The sequence below is a fragment of the Lampetra fluviatilis genome, chromosome 42 (genome assembly GCF_964198595.1).
Source record: "Lampetra fluviatilis chromosome 42, kcLamFluv1.1, whole genome shotgun sequence".
Lineage (NCBI taxonomy): Eukaryota > Metazoa > Chordata > Hyperoartia > Petromyzontiformes > Petromyzontidae > Lampetra > Lampetra fluviatilis.
The window spans coordinates 5130498-5146295 of NC_136316.1; positions in this window are offsets into that span (position 1 = coordinate 5130498).

The window sequence follows — 15798 nt, forward strand, 5'->3', positions numbered from 1 at the left end:
TGAGTGGGTGAGTGGGTGGGCGAGTGAGTGGGCGGGCGGGTGAGTGGGTGGGTGAGTGAGTGGGTGGAGTGAGTGAGTGAGTGAGTGGGTGAGTGGGTGAATGGGTGAGTGAGTGGGTGAGTGAGTGAGTGGGTAAGTGAGTGGGTGAGTGAGTGGGTGAGGGGGTGAGTGAGTGAGTGAGTGCGTGAGTGGGTGGGTGAGTGCGTGAGTGAGTGGGTGGGTGGGTGAGTGGGTGAGTAAGTGGGTGCGTGAGTGGGTGAGTGGGTGGGTGGATGAGTGAGTGAGTGAGTGGGTGAGTGAGTGGGTGAGTGGGTGGGTGGGTGAGTGAGTGGGTGAGTGGATGAGTGAGTGAGTGGGTGGGTGGGTGAGTGGGTGAGTGGGTGGGTGGATGAGTGAGTGGGTGAGTGGATGAGTGAGTGAGTGGGTGGGTGGGTGAGTGGTTGGGTGGGTGAGTGGGTGAGTGAGTGGGTGCGTGAGTGGTGAGTGGGTGGGTGGGTGAGTGAGTGAGTGGGTGAGTGAGTGAGCCGGTGGGTGAGTGGGTGAGTGGGTGGGTGAGTGGGTGGGTGGGTGAGTGAGTGGGTGAGTGAGTGAGTGGGTGAGTGGGTGGGTGGGTGGGTGAGTGAGTGAGTGGGTGAGTGGGTGAGTGAGTGGTGGGTGAGTGAGTGAGTCGGTGGGTGAGTGAGTGAGTGAGTGGGTGGGTGGGTGGGTGAGTGAGTGAGTGAGTGAGTGGGTGAGTGGGTGGGTGGGTGGGTGAGTGAGTGAGTGGGTGAGTGAGTGAGTGGGTGAGTGAGTGAGTGGGTGAGTGAGTGAGTGGGTGAGTGAGTGGGTGGGTTAGTGAGTGAGTGGGTGAGTGGTTGGGTGGGTGAGTGAGTGGGTGAGTGAGTGAGTGAGTGGGTGAGTGAGTGAGTGAGTGGGTGAGTGAGTGAGTGAGTGGGTGAGTGAGTGGGTGGGTGAGTGAGTGAGTGGGTGAGTGAGTGGGTGGGTTAGTGAGTGAGTGAGTGGGTGGGTGAGTTGGTGGATGAGTGAGCGGTGGCGCACTGGTAAGCCCTGCTGCACTACGAACTCGGCGAACCGAGTTCGAGTCCAGCTCACGCCCAATATCAGTGGCATTTATCTGAACCGGTTCTGGGCCTCCCCTAGATTGACTCAGCATCGAATGAGTGCCTGGTGCTGTGTTTAAACATCCTCACTGGGTAAACAAAAGCGGCCGGGCGTGGTGCTGGCCACCCACCTCCTCGTGCGGCGTGCCGGCCTTCATAAGTGCTCGCTAACATCACTTGCCCCAACAGTCTAGTAAGGCTACACTGATGATCTTTGTCTTTGTACGAGTGAGTGGGTGAGTGTGTCAGTGACTGAGTGGGTGGGTGAGTGTGTTGTTGTGACCTGCAGGGTGGTGGTGGCTGAACGTCGTGTGAGATAAGACGACAAATCCCGTGTCTGCTGGGTCGCACTCTTCCCCTAATGGATAAAGTGATGGGTTCATGAAACTGCTGATATCTTCGGAATACATATATACATTTTACGCTCGTACAATGTTACAGCGCGGATATAAGCGAGGCTGAGTAGCACCGCAGTGAGTACTTGATGAGGTTAGAGACCACAATAGCCACTCTGTGGGCTAACATTTTAGCCCATTAAGCAGGGTCGGTGTCGTTCATAACATCATCGAGATGTGATACACCCTGCCGACCACTAATACACACAGCTTGACAACGGTGAGCCATCATCTCAATGGCTCGTGTCCGCAAACAGAACGAATCCCATTACGATTACCACATCAAACTCAACGCACGTGGTCAGTGTCACCGCCTTGAATTGAAAATAATAATAAAAAGATATCCGACGTTTCGGACAATGGCCCCTACCCCATGAGCACACGTGTTTGTGGTTGTGTACCGCTGGCAACGCAGCATCACAAGATCATTGAGTACGATTGCAGGACTGAGTAGCGCGCGTGTGCGTGTGTGTGTGTGGTCGTTATGTGCGGCCAACGACCCCCTCGTGTGCCGTGCCGGCCTTTATAGGTGCTCGCTAATAGCACTTGCCCCAACAGTCTGCTACAGGCTATACGGGGGATCTTTGGCTTTGTTACGTGCGGTGGTGCAACGGTTAGCGCGCTCCGCTACGAACCCGGCCACCCGAGTTCGATTCCCGCTCACGGCCGACACCAGTGACGATTATCTGAACCGGTCCTGGGGCTTCCCTAGATCGACTCAGCCTCAAATGAGTACCTGGTGCGGTGTGTAAACATGGCCACTGGGGAGAAGACAAAGGCGGCCAGGCGTGGTGCTGGTCACCCACCCCCTCGTGTGCTGTTCCGGCCCTCAAAGGTGCTACTCGCTAACAGCACTTGCCCCAACAGCCTGTTCAAGGCTGTACGGGGCTTCTTTGTCTTTGTGGGCAGGCGAGACGTGTAAGGCGATAGTGAACACGCGTTGATCGACGCTTTATCTTGGAATTCCTCGCCTGCTGAAACCTTCCGGCCAAAATCAATTCGCAGGGTTGATTAAGACCCCATTATTAGTCCGTGAGTGCATGTCTGTCTGTGTGTCTGTCTGTCTGTGTGTGGTGTAGCGGTTAGCGCGCTGCGCTACGAACCTGGCGACCCGGGTTTGATTCCCGCTCACGGCCAACACCGGTGACGATTATCTGAACCGGTCCTGGGCCTCCCCTAGGTCGACTCAGCCTCAAAAGAGTACCTGTAAACATCGTCACTGGGGAGACAAAGGCGGTCGGGCGTGGTGGTGTTGGCCACCCTCTTGTGCCGTGCCGGCCTTCATAGGTGCTCGCTAACAGCACTTGCCCCAACAGTCTGTTAAAGGCTATAAGGGGGGAGATTTGCCTTCGCGTTTTTCTGTGTCGCTGATTGTGATTTAGTGTGTGTCTGTGCGGGGAGCGGTGGTGCAGTGGTTAACGCAAACGCGCTTACAAACTCCGCGACCCGGGTTCTTTCCCAGCTCACGTACAGCGTCGATACACAACGTACAGGGTGCTTCAAAAAAATGTGAACACTTCTGAGAATTTGCAACAAAACCGCAAGAGATCTGCCTCCCGGCTCTGGAGACCACCTGGAGAAAATTCCCAGGCACGCGTTGACAATGATTGCGAATAAGTGAGGACGTTTTGAAGCTATTGACTATACAATTGTTATCATGTTACAATGTATTATCCGTTCTTTTTCCATTAAAACGATGGTCCCATATAAGTGTTATTTTATTATGTATCACCCCGTATGTCTGATTCCAGGACCTCTCTGCTCCCCGTAAGGTCGACTCAGCCCTAAAAGATGAACCTACAAGTAGACTGGGATGATATTCGTAGGTAAAAAAATTTAATTAAAATTAATGTAAAATTAAAATTTATTTAATTATTTTTTTTTACCTACGTGACTTTACCGAAAGAAACCTAAGAATATCATCCCAGCCTTATTAAAATTAATTTAAAATTATAATTAATTTTTATTGTATTGTTTTACCTACGTGACTTTACCGAAAAAACATAAGAATATGAATCATTGCAGTCACGAAAGCTTCAAATCTCGACTGGGATGAGTCGGCTAGGATCACACGCGCGGGGCAAGCAGCTCCCTCCTGGCGACAATGCGGTAGGACCCTCTCGACAAACGATGCTTTCCTCGGTAAACAAAGTGTAGACTATTGTAGTAATAATAACAACAACAATAACAAACTAACAAACAATACGTTCGGCAGTGTGAAGTGTTATTACGCTCCGTGCTTTGGAGTTCATAACCGCAGTCGCAACTTTTAGTTCCCGAGAGAGAGAGAGACGAACGATTTGAAAAAGAAACACAAATCTTGTTTATCAGTTCACCGGTGATACAAAATAATAACAAAAAACGAGTTTATTGAGAAAAGGAGAGCGAGAGAGAGACACACACAAAACAATTAGGGGGCATTACTTTGGTGGGAGGCTGTTGGGGGGGGGGCGGGGTGGGGGGATGGGGGTGGGGTGGGGGGATGGGGGTGGGGGGATAGGGGGGCGGGGTGGGGGGGGATGGGGGTGGGGGGATGGGGGGGGGGCAGTTGTCGAAGTTGGGCCGCCGGGCGTCGTAAAAAGATTGCGTTTGGGACGATGGCGAGAGAGCGTCGAAAGCGAGAGAAGTGGGGGGGGGGTGGTAGAGTAATGAGTCAGGGAGTCCCTTCGCTCTCGCACTCTCCTCTTCCCCCCGCCCCTTACCCGCCCTGACTGCCCCCCCCCTCCCTTAAAGGGGATTACGACTCCACTAACAAACCCGCGGCTCCGTCTCCAGGGACTGACCGCGGTTATTGTTCCACAGCTGTCTGCGACGAGGTCTCTTAGCTCATAAACAGAGGTTTGGTGTTCGTGTGTTTTGGGGGTGTTTTTTTTTTTGGGGCTGCACGCGCGCGCGCGTGCGCGTGTGCGCGCGTGTCCTGTATGGGGAGCGGTGGTGCAGCGGTTAGCGCGGCTGCGCAACGGACCCCGGCCACCCGAGTTCGATTCCCGCCCACGGCCAAGATCGGTGACGATGATCTGAACCGGTCCTGGCCCTCCCCTAGGTCGACGCAGCCTTCAGTGAGTACACGGTGTGGTGCGTAAATGTCAGTCCTGGGGAGGCAACGGTGGTCGGGGGTGATGCTGTCCACCCACCCTCTCGTTTCCGTCCCGGCCTTCATAGGTGCTCGCTAACAGCACGTGTCCAAGGCTGTACGGGGGGGGGGGAGGGGGGCTTCGTTACCTTTCGTCACCTTTAAGTTTGGAGCGGTGGTGCAGTGGTTAGCGCGTTGCGCTACGAACCCGGTGACCCCCGAGTTCACGGCCAACATTAGTGACGATTGTTTTCACCGTTCCCGGGCCTCCCCCGAGATCGACTCTCAGCCTGAAGTGAGTACCTGGTCCTGTGTGTAACAAAAACATCGACGGAGTGCGATCGGAACGTGGTGCTGGCCACCCATCCCCGAGTGTGTAGTGCCGGCCTTCATAGGAGCTCACTAAGAGCACTTGCACCCATAAGTCAATTAAGGCTATACGGGGGACCTTTGTCCTTGTGTGTGTGTCTTATGTCACTTTCGATTCTGTCTTCCGTGTGGGATAATATATTCCATGCACCACCATCGTGAGCCGTGAACTATCCACTGCTGGATGAAAAGGGAACGCGCCCCCCAAAGCTGTCACGATATCTCGCGATGATGACGACGATGATGACGACGATGATGACGACGATGATGACGACGATGATGACGACGATGATGACGACGATGATGACGACGATGACGACGACGATGACGACGACGATGACGACGACGATGACGACGACGACGACGACGACGATGACGATGATGACGACGATGATGATGACGACGATCATGACGATGATGACGACGATGACGACGACGATGACGACGACGACGACGATGATGATGATGACGATTATGACGATGATGACGACGATGATGATGATGACGACGATGACGATCATGACGACGATGACGACGATGATGACGACGATGACGATGATGATTGCATTGCCCGGCGGTGGTGGCTGCCACGCTGCTGCTACTGCTGCTGCACGTAGCTGCAGCAGCAGGGAGGGTTGGTGGATGAGCGCACACAAACATTTTTGCGAATGTCTTCCCGAAGTTAACTTACTAACTACTATATATATATTAAAAACATTTTTTTACCAGGTAAGGCGCACTGAGTTACGTAACTATTTTCAGAAGCGACCTGGCAATCACAAACGAAGTGGTTTATCATCATGTGGAGAATTAAAGCAGCAGCCGAATACTATAAACGCACGTTTATAAATGTAGAAGGATAAACCGGAGAACCCGGAGTAAAATCCACGCGAACACGGGGAGAGTAACAACACACACTCCAAATAAAAATGCGTCGTCAGGGTCGGGATCGAACCCACGACCTCCTGCACACCAGGCGAGGTAGTTAAAACATCTCCTAGCCACCGTGATGATGATGATGAGAGAGACACCGCAAACTCCAAATCTACAGCAGCAGGCGTCAGGTCGAACCCACGACCTCCTGTATACCAGGCGAGGTAGTTAACATCTCCTAGCCACCGTGATGATGATAACAGAGAGACACCGCAAACTCCAAATATACAGCAGGCGTCAGGGTCGGGATCGAACCCACGACCTCCTGTATACCAGGCGAGGTAATTAACATCTCCTAGCGCATCACAACAATTGAAACTAATTGTGGTTCCGTCTTTTTGACTTGCACGCGCTCAACACGTTCAATAGCCCCATCGTTCTGCCTCTCCCTTTAATTTCCAGGGCGCATCTCTGCCGCCTTCCTCTGCGCTCTTTTTTGAACCCAAACATTTTTTCCCGCTTGCCCTCCTCCATTTGAAGCCCCCCCAAATCTCTCCTCCCGAGCGCAGAGCGGGTGGACAAAAGCCGCGGCTTCCAGAACCGCACGCGGCCCTTCAAGGACTGCTGCGTGGCGGCGCGTTGTTCGAATTGCATTGCGGCTCGTGACGATGGTGGAGCCTTTTGTTTGTTTGTTTCTATTCCTGCAATCGAAAAATGCCGCCACTGGAGACTACTTTGTACGCGCTGTGCAATGTTGAACTTCGTTCGCGCCGTACGTGGCCAAACGCGTTAGTCGGAGGTGCGGGGGAAGAACAACAAACTACACACACAGACAACACACATTTTACTCCATAGACAAAATAGAATCAGTTGATGTTTAGCCCTGGCCTAGAACGGAACTCACCACGTAGCTCCCAAATCACCCCACCCCGGTTTTATAGCGGCAGTGCGCTAACCACTGCGCCACCGCTCCACTCCTCCACTCTCTATAATAATAATGATAATTTCTGTTTTCATTTAACAAAGTCGCCACCACCCCCTGCCCCCCACCCCCTCAAAAAAAAAACACACCTGCACGCACGCACAAAAGACAGGACCGGCTCAGATAATCGTCACTGGTGTTGGCCGTGAGCGGGAATCGAACTCGTGTCGCCGGGTTCATAGCGCAACGCGCTAACCACTACACCCACCACTCCTCACCACACCTACACACAACTACATACACACACACACCTACACACACACGCACACACACACCTACACACACACACACACCTACACACACACACACACATCTACACACACACCTACACACACACCTACACACCTACACACACGCACACCTACACACACCTACACACGCGCGCGCGCACGACGCACAAAGACAAAGATCCCCCGTATAGCCTCAACAGACTTTTTGGGGGTCAAGCCCTGCTCGCGAGTAGCAGCACCCCATGAAGGCCGACACGGCGGCACGCGTTGGCCCTGGGCGGCCAGCAAAACCACGCCCGGCCGCCTTTGTCTCCCTAGCGGCGATGTTTTCCTGCCGAAACCGCACCAGGCGCACACGCGCACCACCCATCGTAGACGCACACGCGCGCACGCCATCCTAATAAGAGGCGCGTGTTGCTATGCATGAAGGTGACACCATCGCTAATGTAATTTAGAACACAGCCACTGAGAACTTGCCCCCCCCCCCATCACCACTCCCCCCCCCCCCCCATCTTCTCCCCTTCCCTCCCACCCCCTCCCCATCTGGCCCCCACTTAAAACAATTTCGCCTACGGGGGAAAGGAAACAGAAATTAGATAGAGGTGGGACAGGGGGAGGGGGGCAGTGAGGGGAGGGGGCGGGGGATGAAGGCAGCCCCCACCCCCCTCCCCCATGATGCCTTTGCCTTCACACTCCCGAAACAAATAAACTTGCGCGAGAGAGAGGAATGAGAGAAGAATGAGAGAAGAATGAGAGAGGAATGAGAGAGGAACGAAATAAGAATGAAAGAAGAACGAAAGAGCAATGAGAGAGGAATGAGAGATGAATGAAAGAGGAACGAAAGAAGAATGAGAGATGAATGAGAGAGGAACGAAAGAAGAATGAGAGAGGAATGAGAGAGCAATGAGAGGGAAAACGAAAGAGGAATGAGAGAGGAATGAAAGAGGAATGAGAGAGGAATGAAAGAGGAACGAAGGAAGAATGAGAGGAATGGGAGAGGAATGAGAGGGGAATGAAAGAGGAATGAGAGATCAACGAGAGAGGAACGAAATAATATTGAGAGAGGAATGAGAGAAGAGAAATAGCAATGGGAGAAGAATGAGAGAGGAATGAAAAAGCAATGAAAGAGCAATGAAAGAGCAATGGGAGAGGAATGAGTAAATGGAACGACTGCTCAAGAGAAGGAGCGATTAAATTCGTTGCTGAGTGGGATTGATCGATGTCTGGATCGTGAGAGGTGGTGAAGGCTTCGGGGAGGGCCTTCGTCCAGCAGTGGATTGAACATGGCAGCTGCTGCTGCTGCTGATGATGATGATGAGAACAGTCTATAGTCTATATGGGGTACCTTTATCTGTTGTGTGTGAACGTATGTGTGCTCGATAACAGCTCTTGCCCCGAATAGCCTGCCGAGGCTACCCTGGCACCTTTGTATTTCGGGTGTATGATTTCAGGGCCAACATCTGTGGCGAATATTTGAACCAATGTCGGGCGCTCGTCTAGGTCGACTCAGCCTTAAATTAGTACTCGGTGCGGTGTGTATGACAACAACAAAAACCACCATCAACTCTGGGGAGACAAAGGCGGCCGGGCGTGGTGTTACCCACCTCGCTCCCTCCCTTCCTGCGCTGTGCGTACAGCACTTGCCCCGACAAGTCTGCAATAAAAAGAAGGCTACACGGGGGATCTTTGTCTTTGCAGAGTGCGGAGTAGAGAGAGAGAGAGAGAGCGCGCTTATTAGATTTTGATTGACACAGGTAAATGCTTGCCGCGGTGGCAAATCGGATTAGTGGGTGAGTAATTTTCAGGGGAGACACTCACTGATGGTTATTGATGGTGAGGGCTGCCTCGTTAAGCCAGCTATTGCTGTGATTCTGGCACGAGTGTGTGTCAGTGTGTGTGTGTCAGCGTTGTTGTGAGCTCGTTGTTGTGAGCGTCGCTCCTCCGCCCTCCGTTGTTGTTGGAGGGCGACTGCCTCCAACTGCCCAGTAGCGTCCTTCACGAGCCTCCTCCACAGAGGCCAATCTTGACACCGCTGGTACCAGTCATCGGCAAGTCCACTCAGCTCCACGTCCTCGTCCTCCACGTCCTCCACAACAACGAGCGGAGCGCCGGGTGGCTAAAGCACAACAAGTTGGCACAGTAGGGGGCACAGGTGGTGCATCAGCCAGTCATCTCGGTCATCTCAGTCAGTCGACCCGTGGCACCTGCTGGGTCTGCCCCGTGACCTCCTGCCAGCGGGCGTTCGACACTTCACGTGGTAGCCTCAAGGTGCACATGGCCTGGCACAAGCGTCGTGGTGACGTCACCGCCACTTAGTGGTGAATGGCGGTTGTTGTTGGTGGTTGTTGTGTCAGTGTATCTGTGTGTCAGTCAATTCGATTCTCGCTCACGGCCACCGACACTAGGGAGACAAAGGCGGCCGGGCGTGGTGTTGGCCACCCCACCCCCTCGTGTGCCACTAACAAGCACTCGCCCCAACACCAGAGACGATTATCTGAACCGTTTCCTGGTCTCTCCTCCCGTAGGTCGGTTCAACCTTAAATGAGGACGTGGTTGCCGTGAGAATTGACATTGGGGAGACGAAGGCGTTCGGGCAGACGTGGTGCTGCTCAACTGCACGTGCTCGCGTGCCGTGCCAACCTCGAAGCATTTGCCCCGACAGCCCGCCAAGACGATTCTATACAGGGAAACACATTCCTGCTGCGGAGGGAGCTGGTAGGAACGTTGGGTTGCTCGGTCAATGGCCAGGGTCAACGGCGGCGTGGTGTATTCCGCAAATATGGCCGACTGTGAGTGCGGGCACAAGCCGGCGTGAGTAAGTTAAACGTTGAGTTTTATAAGGGCACCATGGGGTGACCAGCCCCTCCCCACCCAGCCCCACCCAGCCCCACCTCCCCACCCAGCCCCTCCCCACCCTCCCCACCCAGCCCCTCCCCAGCCTCCCCACCCAGCCCCTCACCACCCTCCCCTCTCCACCCAGCTCCACCCCTCCCATTTTTGGATGCACGACGGACGGACGGACACAATAATCCCCTGTGGGCTGGTGGAACCAGGTGGGTTCCTACCAGTATTATTGTTGCTGTGTATGGAATGTGGAGCGGTGGTGCGGTGTGGTTAGCGTGACTGCGCTAGGAATCCGGCGAGTCCAGATTCCCACTCGCGACAAATAGCAGCGGCGAATATTGTAGCCGTTCCTGGGCCTCCCTTAGGTCGACTCAGCCTTAAATGAGTGACCTGGTGCGGTGCTTAAGCATCGGCGTTCGAGAGAAACGAAAGGTGGCCGGCTTCTGTGGTGTTGGCCACACCACCCCCCCTGATAGGCGTGCCGTGCTGGCCTTAATAGGTGCTCGCTGACAACACTTGCCCCAAATAGTCTGTGGAGGCTACGGGGGGGGGGGGGGGCATCTCTTTTTTAAATTAGTATTTTATTTTATCAGCAAACACGAGGTGGGTGTCACAGACCTGTTACTTCACGGCAGATGGTCTGTTTGATTTTGATGCCAAAATGCTCTTATTATATATGGATGCCCGTCTAATGATGTTCTAGACGGGCTAGAGAGAGCTGATTTGTTTGGCACGAAGCTAAATGTTTGAATTTAGGCCGCGGAACTTTCTCTCGTCGGGGCTCAGCCAAAAGTTCCACATTCCTGCTCTTAGTTTCACGCTAAACAACAACAACAACAACCACAACAACAACAACCGCATTTCGACACTAAGTGGCGCTGACGTAACCACGGCGCTCGTGCCAGGCTAGGTGCACTTTGAGTGCCACGTGAAGTGTCAAAGGCCTGCTGGCAGGAGGTCACGGGGGACTTCACTCAGTGATTCCTCCACCCACTTGGGGGACTCGGTCTCCCGGACCCACTTGTGTCACCTCATCCACCACCCTGTGTTCAACCACCACCACCACCACCACCACCACCACCACCACCACCACCACACTGTGTTCAACCACCACCACCACACTGTGTTCAACCACCACCTCCACCACCACCACCACCACACTGTGCTCAACCACCACCTCCACCACCACCACCACCACACTGTGTTCAACCACCACCACCACAGTGTTCAACCACCACCACCACCACACTGTGTTCAACCATCACCACCACCACCACAGTGTTCAACCACCACCACCACCATCACCACCACACTGTGTTCAACCACCACCACCATCACCACCACACTGTGTTCAACCACCACCACCACCACCATCACCACCACACTGTGTTCAACCACCACCTCCACCACCACCACCACACTGTGTTCAAACACCACCTCCACCACCACCACCACACTGTGTTCAACCACCACCACCACAGTGTTCAACCACCACCACCACCACCACCACCACCACCACCACCACCACCACACTGTGTTCAACCACCACCACCACACTGTGTTCAACCACCACCACCACAGTGTTCAACCACCACCTCCACCACCACCACCACCACACTGTGTTCAACCACCACCACCACACAGTGTTCAACCACCACCTCTACCACCTCTACCACCACCACCACCACCACCAACACCACCACCACAGTGTTCAACCACCACCACCACCACCACCACACTGTGTTCAACCACCACCACCACACTGTGTTCAACCACCACCACCACAGTGTTCAACCACCACCTCCAACACCACCACCACACTGTGTTCAACCACCACCACCAACACACAGTGTTCAACCACCACCTCTACCACCTCTACCACCACCACCACAGTGTTCAACCACCACCACCACCACACTGTGTTCAACCATCACCACCACCACACTGTGTTCAACCACCACCACCACCACACTGTGTTCAACCACCACCACCACCACACTGTGTTCAACCACCACCACCACCACACTGTGTTCAACCACCACCTCTACCACCTCTACCACCACCACCACCACAGTGTTCAACCACCACCACAGTGTTCAACCACCACCACCACCACACTGTGTTCAACCACCACCACCACCACACTGTGTTCAACCACCACCTCTACCACCTCTACCACCACCACCACCATCACAGTGTTCAACCACCACCACCACCACACTGTGTTCAACCATCACCACCACCACACTGTGTTCAACCACCACCACCACCACACTGTGTTCAACCACCACCACCACCACACTGTGTTCAACCACCACCACACTGTGTTCAACCACCACCTCTACCACCTCTACCACCACCACCACAGTGTTCATCCACCACCACACTGCAGGTCACACGAACACACTCACTCGCCCAATCATTCACTCACTCAACACCCACACGGCAGGTCACGACAACTAACTCACCAACTGCGTTTATATTTGTACAATATAAAGAAATCGAGTCGTCTGCTGCAACATCACACTGATTGCTCCAATGGTGCGTTGCGTGACGGTTCGCGTGAGGTCGGTGTCGCGTTGAGTGAGGCTGGAGCACGGTGGGGAGGTTAGGAAGGAGGTTTAGTTTCTGTTGGCTCAAAACATCTTCATATACCGAGGATCGCAGAGCTTGGGGGGCGATTGTTGGTAGCGCGGGCTCATGGCCGCGTCGCTGCTGCTGCTGCTGCTGCCTTCCCACCCCTCGTTTGTGGTTCCTCCTTCTGGTGTCTTTGAGTCGTCCTCTCTATCTGAGTCGTCCTCTCTCTCTGAGTCGTCCTCTCTCTCTGAGTCATCCTCTCTCTCTGAGTCGTCCTCTCTCTCCGAGTCGTCCTCTCTCTCCGAGTCGTCCTCTCTCTCTCTGAGTCACCCTCTCTCTCTCTCTGAGTCATCCTCTCTCTCTGAGTCGCCCTCTCTCTCCGAGTCGTCCTCTCTCTCTGAGTCGTCCTCTCTCTCTGAGTCGCCCTCTCTCTCTGAGTCGTCCTCTCTCTCTGAGTCGTCTTCTCTCTCTGAGTCGCCCTCTCTCTGAGTCGCCCTCTCTCTCTGAGTCATCCTCTCTCTCCGAGTCGTCCTCTCTCTCCGAGTCGTCCTCTCTCTCCGAGTCGTCCTCTCTCTCTCTGAGTCACCCTCTCTCTCTCTCTGAGTCATCCTCTCTCTCTGAGTCGCCCTCTCTCTCTGAGTCACCCTCTCTCTCTGAGTCATCCTTTCTCTCCGAGTCGTCCTCTCTCTCTCCGAGTCGTCCTATCTCTCTCTGAGTCACCCTCTCTCTCTCTCTGAGTCATCCTCTCTCTCTGAGTCGCCCTCTCTCTCTGAGTCGTCCTCTCTCTCTGAGTCGTCCTCTCTCTCTCTGAGTCGTACTATATAAACTATATACTATATAAATATTCATCATCATCATTGGTACAAAATAAAATAAAAATCTAAGTATTGTTGATAGAAAAAACCCCCATCATTATTATTATTATTTATCCAGGGCTAAATTCGTTTGGGCAGAGCGCGCAATGATGGCTTCGCGTGCTAAGTGAATTAGAAACGAGATTGGGGGGGGCGGGGGGGGTTAGCGGGTGGGGGCTCTAGGAAATGCATTCTAAAGTTGATTCGATTTCGCGTGGCCCCTACCCACGCTCAGCCTTCAGCCGAGTAGACTGCGGACGGACAGACGGGGGAGGGGGGTTGGTTGGGTGGTGGTTGGGTGGTGGTGGCCTCTGAGTGCGTTAGCGGGGTGAAGGTGACGGCAGTAATCGCATATCCGTGTTGATCTTCACGAGTGTTGAGTAATTCGATCACGAGGGGCTCCTGCCCGCCCGCACGCGTTCACGCGCGCTCACACATTTAAATGAACAATCGCCGCACCCACCTACCCCTCGCCTCTCGCCCACCCTCCAAACCCACTAACGCGCCCGCCGGCCAATCAGCTTCGAGTACTGGCACTAGCCCTAACCCTAACCAGCCAATCACCGGTGTTTAACTCGTAATCCTAACACACCGGCCAATCAGCTTCGAGTACTGGCACTAGCACTAACCCTAACCAGCCAATCACCGGTGTTTAACTCGTAATCCTAACACAACGGCCAATCAGCTTCGAGTACTGGCACTAGCCCTAACCCTAACCAGCCAATCACCGGTGTTTAACTCGTAATCCTAACACACCGGCCAATCAGCTTCGAGTACTGGCACTAGCCCTAACCCTAACCAGCCAATCACCGGTGTTTAACTCGTAATCCTAACACACCGGCCAATCAGCTTCGAGTACTGGCACTAGCCCTAACCCCAACCAGCCAATCACCGGTGTTTAACTCGTAATCCTAACACACCGGCCAATCAGCTTCGTGTACTGGCACTAGCCCTAACCCTAACCAGCCAATCACCGGTGTTTAACTCGTAATCCTAACACACCGGCCAATCAGCTTCGAGTACTGGCACTAGCCCTAACCCTAACCAGCCAATCACCGGTGTTTAACTCGTAATCCTAACACACCGGCCAATTGGCTTCGAGTACTGGCACTAGCCCTAACCCTAACCAGCCAATCACCGGTCTTCACCTTCTAATCCTAGAACGCTCGCTAATCGGCAACGACTATCAGCACTGGTCCTATATCGGTAACCTTAATTGGTACTACATTTACACCATTGGAACCTCATTTGCCAGTAGAAAAATATGATGATTGTTTTTTTTTACCCTTTTATCTGGCAACAAAACTGACACCTTTTTTTACAAGGAGTCATGTTTGCATAGACCACAATACCTGCAGTCGGAATGCAAACAAAAAACATAACTCTGATAATGTATGCACTGTCCTTGAAGTTGTTTGGTCCACACCCGAGACAGCTTTCCTTAGAGCCCAGTCTCACATGGTGTTGGACCAGATGACGCCAAAAGGCCTTTTGGAAAGCTGTCTCGGGTGTGGACCAAACAACTTCAAGGACAGTGCATACATTTTCACAGTTATGTTTATTGTTTGCATTATGACTGCAAGTATTGTGGTCTATGCAAACATGACTCCTTGTAAAAAAAGGTGTCAGTTTTGTTGCCAGATAAAAGGGTAAAAAAAAACAATTATCGTTACTACGTTGTTCATGGGCAAATCTGTTTCCGCTGAACGCGTTTTATTCGCTTGACGCGGAAACTTTTCAGGAACGCATCTACCGCGCTAAACGAGGACTTGCTGTTTCCAAACTGAAAGTGGAATTGATTATATGCCAAAGGTGGGGGGGGGGGGGTGTTGTAATTTCTATATTACATCTCGAGGCCACTTGGTGGCGGCAACGCACTGCTTAAGCCTCCGAGAATGACTCCGATATTTAATATTGCATTTCTCATATATTAGGATATTTCATAAGCATGCCTACGTTCAAATTAAGCGGAGCAAAATCATATAAAGGCAACGATCCCCCCGTATAGCCTTCAACGGACTGTTCGGGCAAGTGCTGTTAGCGAGCAGATTTGAAGGCCCGCACGGCACACGAGGGAGTTGGTTGTCTAGACTCGGCCCGGCCGCCTTTGTCTCCTCAGTGCCAAAGTTTAAACACCGCATCAGGCACTTGTTTGAGGCTGAGTCGACTTAGAGGAGGTCCAGGACCTCATATTATACAACAACCGCCATTCGCCACTAAGTGGCGGTGACGTCACCACGACGCTTGTGCCAGGCCATGTGCACCTTGAGGCCACGTGAAGTGTTGAACGCCCGCTGGCAGGAGGTCACGGGGCAGACCCAGCAGGTGCCACGGGTCGACTGACTGACATACATACACACACACACACCTCACTCTACTCTCACAAATCACCTTACCAACGTGTCTACAGAAAAACATTTTAAACTCGTGTGTACATTACCTCTGACGATAAGCAAAGAGCACTTGCCCCACCAGCCTATGCGGTGGTCCTTTGTCTTGTA